Raw genomic sequence first — 13,178 nt, forward strand, 5'->3', positions numbered from 1 at the left:
GTACACATAACCTCCTCCCAGGCTCATCACCCAGAGGGGTCCTGGTCTGGTCCCGTGTCGTTTTTCCTGGGGAGAAGGACACTTGGACACTCAACCTTCTTGAAAGATGACATGTCTCCCTAGAATAGGCTCATATATGCCGCAGAGCCCTTCTACTGCAGTGCTTAGCCATGCAACTCTCTCGGGCTGCTGAAGCGCACTCACTCTATCCCGTGCAATGAGACTAGCCTCGTGGGGTGCAAGAGCTGAATGGCCAGCGACCTATTGCTTAAGCATAGATATATCAGGGGAAGCACCATGTTCTAGTGCTGCAAGCACCTGGGCAATAACCACCTTGTCTCTCCTAGTTTGGGCCTTAAGCTTACAGACCAACCAGAGAAGCAACACTAATCCACAGCGAAGTGTATCTCCAAATAATCCCACCCATTCTTTAAAGAAGGAAAATGCTGAGGAGATCCAGTTGGGTAATCCTTTGGTCAGGGACAGGTCCAAGCGCGTGGAGTTGACCTGAATGATGGCAAGTCTCAATTCCCGAAGGGTTTGTTCAAATTCAGCCGTCCAATTCTGTAACATATACTGAGAAAGACTTTTTAACAAATTAGCTGCCCTAGTAAATTTCTCATACTGAATGGAAGTAACGCACAATCCCGGAAACTTTTGTTCACATCCCAGCTGAGCTATTTGCCATAATACATCTAGTTGTTTTTGGACAAGATCTATGCGTTGATTAATTTCTGCCCATGGACCATTTTTGGGATTGGAGGATGGCGGCCGCTAAGCCTGCATTGGTGAGAGGTCCCCCAAGCTCCCAACAAACCCTGAGCCAGTCTTGTAAACCTTTGTTCTTTCTTGGGGCTATGGCCGCTCGGCACTCCTGTGTGGCTTGCTCATAAATGAGCTGTTCTACCAGAGGTGCGGCTTGCTCTGAATCTGCAAAAATACGCTCTGCTGCCTCTGTCATTCTGGCCACAAAATCTGAGAAGAACTCCTGAGGTCCCTGGACGATCTTTGTTAGTTGTCCAGTGGCTTCACCTGCTCGGGAGAGCGCCTTCCAGGCCCTAATAGCCTTTTCATCTGATTCAGAACTACTAAGAACTGACTCCTTGAGCTCATCTAGTGATGAGTATAGGCTCCTTCTCCTAGAGACCTCCGCTGATTGATCTTTTTTCTTTTCTTTTTCCTTCTCCTTGCTTCCCATCTCTTCCCAGGTATTCTTAACTGACCTTAACTTTTCCTCGGGTTCAAGACCCTTGGAAAGGCCTGTATACTTATTTTGTGCACCATATTTCCTCTTTGCTCCTACTCTCTCTCCCCGCTTTACTTCTGATAGATTGCCCTGAATTTCATCCAGAATTTTCAGCCCTGCCTTAACCACTTGATAACATGTGAAAAGGAACAAAAAGGCTCCTAACACTGGAGAAAGTTCAAGGCCAAACATACCTTGTAAAGCTATTTCCCACTTTACTTCTGATAGACTGTCTTGAATTTCGTTAGAAAGTTCAAGGCCAGACTTACCTTGTAAAGCTATTTCCCACTTTACTTCTGATAGACTGTCTTGAATTTCGTTAGAAAGTTCAAGGCCAGACTTACCTTGTAAAGCTGTACTTACGGGTGCCCCTGTTCCCCAGCTGAAGAGTTCTGAATCCATGCAGTTGAGTCCTTCTCAACAGTCTTTTTTACGGGAACACTTCATTACCACCGTTCCCCAGCTGAGGAGTTCTGAATCCAGGCTGGATCCTTCTCAACAGTCTGTTTTACGGGAACCTTTATGACCGTGACCCGCAGTTCTGGTTCCGGAATGAGGGATCTTCCTTGCGCCGGTGGTGGTAATGGTGGTGGTAATTCCCGTCCCGGGTTTTCGCGTCCCGGGTTCCGGCACCAACTCTTACACGCGTTCTCGCGACCGGCCAGGAAGAACGCAACAAACCGGAATCTTCTGCGGCAAAAGCTTTATTGCTTACATCTTCAGGAGCAAGAGAGCAAGAGAGAGAATGGCGAAACCCCGTCCCTTTTAAGGAGAATTATCCTCTGCCTAGGACGTGTCACTCCCTGATTGGCTGCAGCCCATCGGCCGAGTTGTCGTCACGGGGAAGGCAGAGCACATGGAGTGGAGAACTACCCTTGGCACATGCGCAGATTATTTGTTTACCACTTAGAACACAGGATGTCAGCGCCATCTTGTAATGGCGAATGTGAGGGCGGCTCCCCACCCCCCCCACACACACCATGGAATACACGTGGAGGTCAGAGGACAACTTGTGGAAACTGACCCTTTCGTCCTACCATGTGGGATCCAGAGATCAAACTGAAGTCATCAGGGCTTGGAGAGTACTAGTCTTGAAGTGCCTTATTAACCAGAAGTCACACAATAGACACCTGACAGTGTCTAGCTTGAAACAAAATCATGATGTTGTTTCAGCCAAATTTGAGGTCAAGATCACAGAAGGCTATGTCTGGCTAACAACAAGTAGTCAAATATAGGTTGGTAAGCATTTATATCAAAGCTGGGAGAAGTTACAGTTTTAGGAGTGGCAAGGGGGTATCCAGGAGTCTAAATGGAGTAGAAACTTGTTGAGAACTAGGAGTGTGGCTAGTGGTAGAAGTGAGTGGAAAGCCATACTCCATGGGAAGCTAGGCAGGCTCTCTCATGCCTGATATTTATGAAATGCAGAAAGCTATAGCATTTAATAAGTGCTCTGTGTGGACCCCCTCTTGGTGAAGTTTTAACTGCAGTTTATTGGGGAATATTTTTTTTTATGAAATCAGACTGAAGGCAATAAGGTAATAAATAAGAAATATAGGATTCTCTCCATGGCTCAATTTAAAATAAAGCATTATCTGTAGATTAATTTCCCCACAGCTGTGCCAGTGCTAGTGAACTAAGTTGAGAGGAAACTCTCCTGGTGATACAGGCCAATAAAACCGCTGTTAATGCATTTTGGATTTGAGTTATGCATACTGACTTTCTACACTTACTCAAATGCATTTGTTAGCTGCACTACCCACATGACTCTGCTAAGCTGTAGTATCTGAATTATATGCTAATGAGATACATGTGACCCAGTTCTCAGAAACCATTAAAGCACACATGCATCATCCTCTAAGATGTTTTAATTCCAGAGAGTAAAGCACACTTTTATCTTCCTATCTTACAGTTAAGACAAGTATGAGCCTAGGTAGAGGAAGAAAGAGCTTACGAAGGGACCACACTTTCTGGTGCCCCAGAGTTGCTTCAAGTAATATCTAGATTTTGGGTTATCATTTAGTCCAAATGGGAAATGTATTTGCTTTATTCTGTGTAAAACATTTTGTAGAACTTAATGGAAGATTATAAGATTCCAGAAGAACTAAAATTTAGTTTTAGAGGCAAATTATATGTAATTATGACACTCAACAGTAGATGTAAGAGATGTATTATTTTATTTTGTACACAAATTCTGATCTAACTCTTAACGGCAATAGAGGATTCATATAAAAATTCTAACACTGGAAAAGCCATAGACTATTATGGTATCCTAGATAATGATATGATTAAGTCTAGCAAAGAGAATCAGGTAAGGCATTGTAGCTAGAGCTAAGGATGACTAGGGTTTGGGGAATATCTAAAGAGTTTGTAATGTCTGTCAGTGAATGGCATAAAGACTATTGGAGACACAACACATGAAGATAGATAACTGGATTCCAGGGTAGTGTGACAGTCTGCAGGAATCCAGATGCTTGAAGAAGTCCTTCATTTTCAGAGACAACAAATAATTTGAGATTGGCCCCTTCCAGTTGTCTTAGCTTGGAAGCTAGCACAGCAGTGTCTAAAAGTATTCTAAGAAAATAACTAATTGCACAGCTGAAGAAATTCTAGAAACAGTTGGCTAAAACAATATGGGAATTTCTCCCTGCTGCCCCTGACACTTTGTTTTTCTGGTGCTAAAGACTGGGCACAGTTCTTCCCACAACAAGGCAAGAGTTCTCTGACTATGTTACATTTCCAGTTGTGTATGTTTCTTTAGCTAGACACTTCTCAAGGCCTTTACAATGCTAATATTTCAAAGTAATCCTTCAATGTGAACTTTAAGCCATGGGATTAAAAAGTTTTGAAAATATTGCTTAGTTTGCTTTAAAATTTTTTTATCTTTTATTCTTTACACTCCATATTTTATTACCCCCATATCCCATACCTCCTCCCCATGCCCCTGTCTCCACTTGGATGTCCCCACCCCCCACCCCACCTGACCTCTAAATTCCCTGGGGCCTCCAGTTTCTTGAGGGTTAGGTGCATCATCTCTGAATGAACACAGACCTGGAAGTCCTCTACTGTTATGTGTGTTGGGGGCCTCATATCAGCTTGTGTATGCTGTCTGTTTGGTGGTTCAGTGTTTGAGAGATCTTTAGGGTCCAGATTAATTAAGACTTCTGATCCTCCTACAGAATTGCCCTTCTCCTCAGCTTCTTTCAGCCTTCCCTAATTGAACAACAGGGATCAGCAGCTTCTGTCCATTGGCTGGGTGCAAATATCTGCATCTGACTCTTTCAGCTGCTTGTTGGGTCTTTCAGAGGGCAGCCATGATAGATCCCTTTTTGTGAGCATTCCATAGCCTCAGTAATAGTGTCAGGCCTTGGGACCTCCTCTTGAGCTGGATCCCACTTTGGGCCTGTCTCTGGACCTTCTTTTCCTCAGGCTCCTCTCCATTTCCATTCCTGTAATTCTTTCAGACAGGAATAATTATGGATCAGAGAAGTGACTGTGGGATGACAACCCCATCCTCACTTGATGTCATGTCTTCCTGCTGGAGGTGGGCTCTAGAGCTACTGGCAGTTAAAAAGCATCTGACATGGGTGCTGAGAACCAAACTCAGGTCCCTTTCAAGAGCAATGTGCACTGCTAATCACAGAGCAGCCTCTATGATCCCTAAGTATAATATTCTTGATGCAAAAACAGTCTTTTCCTTTCCCTAAGTTGATTTTTGGTCGTATTTTGTCACAACAACAGAAAAGTACCTAATATAGTGTGCTACAAATGTTGTACGAAGCATAATGAAGAATGGCTTGCTGAGAGCGTTTGTTTGCCAGCTGGCCTTTTCATGTGTTAAGCTTGATGTCCTTAGTTCCTAGTCTTATTCCACAACATCACTTCATATATGAGTAACAGAAACAGAAACACCTTGAAAACTCTTTAGATAAGCCAGTCTTCTTCAGGCTGACACTTCTTGAGAAAAAGAAATTAGGAAAGTAAAGTGTATGTTAATTGTGGTTAAAGATTAGTGGTCTTGACCTTTATGAAATATAGATTTTTTCCCCAGAAATGAATATTTTCAGAATTTCATTAAATATAAACAGCAAAACTAAAACTGAAAATTAATAGCTCTCATTTGTGTCAGGAAAAGAACACAGGAAATATAAATTAGTGTAACGATGAAGAGCCATCTTTAATGAAGCAGTGTGAGGCATAGAGTCTTAACCCACGCTCAGTGCAGTGTGACTCCTCTGCACAATCCTCAGGCTATCTATGGATTGGAGGTGTGGATAAGGAACAGGCTGACACACGGAACTGGTTTTTTAAAAATGTGAAAATGCTTGAGGTTGACATTTGTTAAAGCTCATTCCACTAAAATGCTATAATTTTAATAAATACACAAGAAACTCAAATGTCAAAAGATGAACCAGCCTTCTCTTAAGATATTAAGAACACTGCTTTCCCCACCCCTACTGTGGCTCTTTCACTGTGAAATTATTGGCAACAAAAGGACAAGTCCCATTTTTGTAGCCATAAGGAGATAAAAGAGATGGTGTTTTAACCGTTAAAGCTCTTTATAAAGATGCTGACTTCAAATAAAGATAGTGCTTCAGTCTGAAGAACAATTCTTTTGCACTTTTACTATCTAATATACTGGAGAGTTTCGCTTGATAATCTTCATGACTTTAACTATTAAATATGAAGTGAATCCCCCTGCTCGTAGTTAGGATGCTTAACTTCAATTTTCATAGTATAATGCAGTAGGGAAGGGCAAGGGTTCCTTTCTTAAAAACTCCAGTAGAAAACTTCATGTGTCCCCTAGGCAGGAGTGGCTTTAACGATAAATCAAGTTTTACAGATATTTAAGAAAATGGGTTTCAGGAAGTAGCAAAGGTAGCCTGAGGCTCCGAGTAAAGATTTTCCAAGAATTAAACATTTTCTATCCTGACTCTATACTCACTTTTGCTAACCTCTTCCCTGCCCATGAGGAGGCACTGTGCTGTGGGGCTGCTGTGGAGAGAAAGCTTGTCATTACCTCGGGAAAGGTCATCTGAGAGTAGATCCTAATTCAGACGCGGAACACCATTTCTAACCTACAGGAAGCACCATCCCTTGGGCTCAGATTCTGGGCTAAATAGAAAGAGGAGAAAGAGAAAAGAAAAGAAAAGAAAAGAAAAGAAAAGAAGAGGAGAGGAAAGGAAAGGAAAGGAAAGGAAAGAAAAGAAAAGAAAAGAAAAGAAATCCAGCTGAACACCTTCATTCAGTGCTTTCTATTTCTTGATGCACTATTATGTGAATGATACCTTCCTGCTACCTTTCTTTCTTGCCAGGATTGACTACACTTTCTTAAGCTATAAGCCCAAACAAATCTTTTCTCCCACTAGTTGCTTCCTGTCCGGTATTTGCTTTTAGCACTGACAAAGGTAACTGACACTGACAATTGGTATCAAGGGCTGAGGTCGTTACTGTGACAAGCCTATCCATGCAGTTCTTAAGCAGGAAGAATGTTGATGAGCTTAGCGTTGGGTCGAGAGAAGCCCCAGCATTCATCAATCTGAGCTCAGTAATTCTGTTTGGAGTTGGACCAAATGTTGATAGAAATGTGTACAGCCATGAACTTTTAGTGGGAGAACAAAGACTATAGTGAATGAAGCCAGAGGTCATTTAAATCTCATTCTGTCAAAGACTCTGGTAGCATTCTGAATGTGTCATGAAAAACTGAGTGAGGCTGAATTCAAAAGCCAAAGACTAATTGTTCAATAGAGAACTGTTCAATAGAGAATGTTTCGGGATAGCACATCTTTTGGATGGTGACATGGTCATTATTCACTGTATTCACCCAGATTTACAAAGAAAAGCAGAAACTAGAGCAAGAGATATGAAAAGTATACAGGTTGGCACGAGAAGGAGTTTGGAAGTGGTTAAAGTTGAGGAAGGCAAGTAAAGATGAAATGGTTATATTTAGAATAGAGATTAGTACCATTAAGGAAGAACCTTGGGCTTTGCACTGGGGCAGTAGAAAAGATGCCTCGCTGTGAGCAAGTCCCCACCCATGGAGAGTCTAATGTGTAACAACACTAGCGAGGTTGAAAACTTTTCTTTGGAAAGAGACCACTTGGACAAAGAAAGCCTTTAGAACATCCCACTCAGCAGAACCTTGTAAAGAAATGTGTTCTTTAATGCAGATTCATTGTCCTTCAATGGAGATAATGCTGAATGGACAAAGATCTAGAGTAGAGTTTAAGCTGGTAGTAGGAAAATGTTGGAAATGCAGGACTTTGGGGGGCTTTTAAAGATTTAATATTTCTTGTGCTATGAGAAAAGCATGAGACTTTAGGAGACAGGGACTGAATATTATGATTTATAGTAATAATTTAGATGTCAAGTTGACAAAGGCCAAAATGTAGTGCTAGTTTTCAAGTCGTAAAATGTGTGACCAAGGAGGGCATGGAGCTCCACTAAAATTCCAGAAAGCAACTGTGGCTGGGGAACATGGAGCAGGGTTGGATTCCCTGAATGGGGTTCCTAAGTGGGCTGTTCATGAAGCTGTGAGGTGAGTTCTCCTGTAGTGCAGACTCCAGGATGTTAGAAATCCCAGCAATGTTGAATTTTGACTGGGGAAAGCCAAAGGTATCAAAGGAGCCAGTCTGAGAGAAAGGCTACATGTAGAGACAATAGAGCTAGAGGGGGTAGAGCCACCTGTTAGAGCACAGATGGCATCACTGTGTGCTTTACATGCTGGGCATAGAGGTTCAGGGACTAGTGTCTGCCTTGCTGGCATTTGATCTTTCTTTTTAAAAATTATTATTATTATTATTATTATTATTATTATTATTATTCCTTAATCATTTTTTATGGTCTAGTTATTATTGCCCTCCTGGTTCGCCCTCTGACTGTTCCTCATCTCTTTCCTCCTCCCCTGTCTCCAAGAGGTTGTCCCCACCCATCCACCCCTACCCCACTAGACCTCTCCACTCTCTGGGCCCCCAAGTCTCTCTAGAGTTAGGTGGGTCTTTTCTCACTGAGGCCAGACCAGGCAGTCCTCTGCTGTATTCATGTTGGGGGCCTTATATCAGCTAGTATATGCTGCCTGGTTGGTGGCTCAGTGTCTGAGAGATCTTGGGGGTCCAGGTTAGTTGGGACTATTGGTCTTACTATGGGGTCACCCTCCTCAGCTTCTTCCAGCCTGTTCCTAATTCAATCACAGGGGTCCCTGGTTTCTGTTCATTAGTTGGGTTTAAGTATCTGCATCTGACTCTTTCAGCTGCTTGCTAGGCTCCTGTCTGTAAGCACGCCATAGCATCAGTAATAGTGTCAGGCCTTGGAGCCTCCATTTGAGGTGCATCCCAATTTGGGCCAGTCACTTAACCTCCTTTCCCTCAGTCTCTTTTCTATTTTTGTCCCTGAAGTTCTTTTAAATAGGATCAATTCTGGGCCAGAGGTTTTGACTGTGGGATGGCAACCCCGTCCCTCCATTTGATGCCCTGTCTTTCTTCTGGAGGTGGACTCTACAAGTTCCCTCTCCCCACTGTTGGGCATTTTATCTAAGGTCCCTCCTTTTGGGTCCTGAGAGTCTCTCAACTTTCAGGTCTCTGGTACATTCCATCAGGGTCTCCCCACCTCCTACCTCCCAAGGTTGCCTTTTTCCATTCTTTCTGCTGGCCCTCAGAGCTTCACTCCTGTTCCCCCACATACCTGATCATGTTCCCCCTTTTCCCTCCCTGTCCCCTGTCCCACCCAGGTCCCTTCCTCCCTCTGACCATTTGATCTTTCTCTGGTCTAATATTTTTACTATCCTCTCATTCTTCCCCTTTGAAACAGGTCTGTTTACTCTGTGCCATTCTATATTGGAGACACATCACTTTAAAATTTTATTTTATAGGGATATTATCTTGGCAACAAGAAACTTAAGAGAAAGAGAGTTTATTATATTCTAAAATTTCAGGTTAAAGTCCATCACTGGGGGAAAGCCACAGCATTAGAGACCAGTCACTTCATATCCACAGTCAAGAGCAGAGAGAAATGAATGGACACATGTGTAGTGACCAGCTTTCTCTACTATTATACTGTTCAAAACTTCTAAACAGAGAATGGGGACACCCATCACTGGGCTAGAATGTTTCACACCAGTAAAGCTGTCAAGGCAATATTTTTCAGACATGCTTACAGACAAACTGGATCTAGATAATACTTCACTGAGACTCTCATCCCAGGTTATTCTGAAATGACCCACAACAGGTTCACAGCTAAGGGCTTACATGAGGTCCAGTAAAGATTCTACCCTTGAACTTTTTAAAAAATTACTTTATGTGTGTGTGTATGGCCTGTCTGAATGCCATATGTGTGCCTGATGTTCTCAGAGGCCAAAGGAAAATATCAGATTCCCCTGGTCTAGAACTGGAGTTAGAGAAACTTGTGACAAGCCATGTGGGTGATGAGACTCAAACGTGGGTCCTTGGAGCAACAGTGGGTGCTTGTAACTGAGCCATTTCTCTAGCCACACTTTAGGGTTTACGTGTTGTAACTCTTAAGACTGAGCATTTTTACAGATCGACTAAATAAATTTTTCATTATGAAATAAAATGAGATTTCAAGGACAAGGGATGAAATGTTATGACAAAGGCAAAGGTAGACCTAGCCAATCTTCAATGTCAACTGGATTTAGAGATATCTATGAAACACACTTTGATTATTTATAAAGGTGTTTTCAGAGAGGTTTAAATGAGGAGAGAAGACCCACTCTGAACAGATGTAGTAGCATTCCATGGGCTGGGGTCCCAGATTGAATAAAAAAAAGAAAAGGAGGAAGCCAGATGGGTGCCAGCATTCATCAGTCTCTGACTGCAGACGCTACCAGGCAAGCTGCCTCCTGCTCCTTCTGCCATGCTTTCCCCACAATGATGGACTGTATGTTTTCTTAAGCTGTGACCCAAAATATACTATTCTCTAGTAATGTTCTTCTTGTCATAGGTTTAGTTACAAAAAGAAGGTATTGTAATTAATATTAGCCTTTTCCTATGTTTTTAGCGTTGGTTTCTTGGTTATTAGTTTAGATCTGCTTGGGAATCATCTGTCACTGCCCCCTGTGCTCTGCCTTCTCTGGATTTTAAATTATTCCACTTCATTTTTGCTTACCTCATGTTCTATCACCTTAATGTCAAACCCATAATCAGTCTCTACACTTAATTTGCATTTATATGTCACTTGGGTTTTAATCCATTACCTGTAATGTGAAAAGGCTCATTAATTTCCTTTAATGTGGCTCCTCTCACATTTGGTCCTTGTTTGAGGGTATCTTTTTCACGATGGTTTATCTAGATAATGTTTTAACTAGGTGATTTATTAATTTTTTAAAGCAAAATTCCTCCAATTACTTTAATTGGTGTTTGTGGTTCTGTTTTTCACTTCCTCCCTTGGGATGTCCTGGAGTTGCTGCACACCAAGCAGGGAATGATGGAGTGGAGCCCAGTTGGGAAAGGATGAATGGAGTCCTGAATGGGTGGGTGAGTAAGGGACGGTGAGGACTAGGGAGGGTGGATAGGATGGGTAAGGGGTATGCAGATAGGGGGGGTGGGGAGGGGTGGGGGAGGTTGGGAGTGGATGAGGTAGATGGGGCCTGGAGCAGTAAGGGGAGAGGGGTGGTGTTTGTGTGTGTGTTTGTGTGTGTGTTTGTGTGTGTGTGTGTATAGTTGTGTCTGATTTCAGTATTATAGCTCCTCAGTATTATAACTGTTTTAGAAAACAGCTCTCTTGCAAACTTGTACAACCACTCTGGAAGTCAGTCTGGTGATTCTTCAGAAAACTAGATATAGTACTACCAGAAGATCCCGCAATACCTCTCCTGTTCTTATTCCAACTGGTAATAAGAACACATGCTCCACTATGTTCATAGCAGCCTTATTTATAATAGCCAGAAGCTGGAAAGAACCCAGATGTCCCTCAACAGAGGAATGCATACAGAAAATGTGGTACACTTACACAATGGAGTACTACTCAGCTATTAAAAAGAATGAATTTATGAAATTCCTAGGCAAATGGATGGGCCTGGAGGGCATCATCCTGAGTGAGGTAACCCAATCCCAAAAACCTCACATGATATGTACTCACTGATAAGTGGATATTAGCCCAGAAACTTAGAGTACCCAAGATACAAGATACAATTTGCAAAACACATGAAGCTCAAGAAGAACGAAGACCAAAGTGTGGACACTTTGCCCCTTCTTAGAATTGGGAACAAAACACCTATAGAAGGAGTTACAGAGACAAAGTTTGGAGCTGAGAGAAAAGAATGGACTATCTAGAGACTGCCATACCCGGGGATCCATCCCATAATCAGCCTCCAAACGCTGACACCTTTGATTTTAGATTTTCTTTTTTACATAGTTTAAATTATCATCATTAATTATCTTCAATTTGTCTTTTTCTACCTACTCATTTTCATTGCCGTTTATTTACTTTTTAAAGTTCTTGTTAATAAACATTAAGCATAAAGTAGGACAGTTCCCTAAAACATTTCTGAATATGCACATAATGTACTTTAAGACTATTCACCTAATCTAAGAACCTGTACCCCAGTCCCTTCTTTCTTCTTTACATTCCTAATGAATCAATCCCTTTTACTACAGGCCCCTTCCCCTAACTATGCTTCAGCACTTGAGAGCCAGTCTCTCTGGACTGACTTGTTAAACACTACAAGGTGATTTCCAGATCCATGTTCTTCTTTTTAAATGACAATTCCATTCTTCAGCTGAGCATGTGATTCTTGCCCTTCCATTTCTAAGCATCGCTGTCAATCCTTGGTGGTTGTTGCAGCCCTGGCATGACTGGATGAATCCATCTTGATCAGGAAGTTTGGTCCTTTCAAGGGCTGTTGAATTCTGTGTGAGGCATTAAGCTCTCAGACTAAGGATTATTGTGTCTGTGTTCACTGGTGTTGACTATGTTACTATGACTCTTGTTACTGTGCCCATGTGGCCTCAGTATCTGCGTAATACATTCTCTAAGGATGAATCTTGATTGCTCCTGCTCCTCTTTCTAGTTTAATAAATAGTTTCAAAAGTACTGGTGTGGGCTCTTCTTTAAAGATTTGATGAAAATCACCAACGAGTTTGTCTGGTCTGGTCTTTTCTTGTTTTTATTGTTGTTAAGAAATTCTTTTAAATTACTATTTAAATCTTGTTGCATTTTTGTTTGAAATTAGATTTTTGAGATTTGTTTGATTGATTCATTGTTTGTTTGTTTGTTTGTTTTCAAGACAGGGTTTCTCTGTACAGCCCTGGCTGTCCTGGAACTCACTTTGTAGACCAGGCTGGCCTTGAACACAGAAATCCACCTGCCTCTGCCTCCCGAGTGCTGGGATTAAAGGCATGTGCCACCACACCTGGTGATTTTTGAGAATTTTACATGATATTTTGGTTGTATTTATCCTTTCCCCTAACTCCTCCCAGATCCTCCGCTCGTCATTTCCTACTCTCCTGGTTTGGGTCTTTTGTTTTGTGTCTGGCCATCCAGTACACTTTCTCTTGTCTTTATACTCTCAGGTGTGTGGCCTTCCATTGAAGAGTAGTCTGTCCACCCTTATCCGTAAGGGGCCACATCCTTAAAATTGATAGCTCTCCTGACAGCTATCAGTTTTGAAGGGCTCATCAGCTGGGTGTGATTTCCTGTCCACCTCCCCTCTTCATGCTGAGATTTTGACTGACTTGAGCCTGAGCAGGTCACAATGCTGTGAGTTCATATGTACAACTCCCTCCTTTACCCAGAAAACACTGCAACTTTTTGCCATCAACTGCCTCTGACTCATACAGTCTTCAGTTTGGATGTTTTCCCTCTTTTTAGTTTTAGTTGGTAGTTTAATGTGTATCTAGAGGATCATCAATTTTTTCTAGATTTTTCCATTTCACCGGAACATTTTTAAGAGATTCCCTAGTGACTGTTTGGATATCTGGAT

This window comes from Mus musculus, chromosome 5, assembly GCF_000001635.26.
Source record: "Mus musculus strain C57BL/6J chromosome 5, GRCm38.p6 C57BL/6J".
In the NCBI taxonomy this organism is placed as follows: domain Eukaryota; kingdom Metazoa; phylum Chordata; class Mammalia; order Rodentia; family Muridae; genus Mus; species Mus musculus.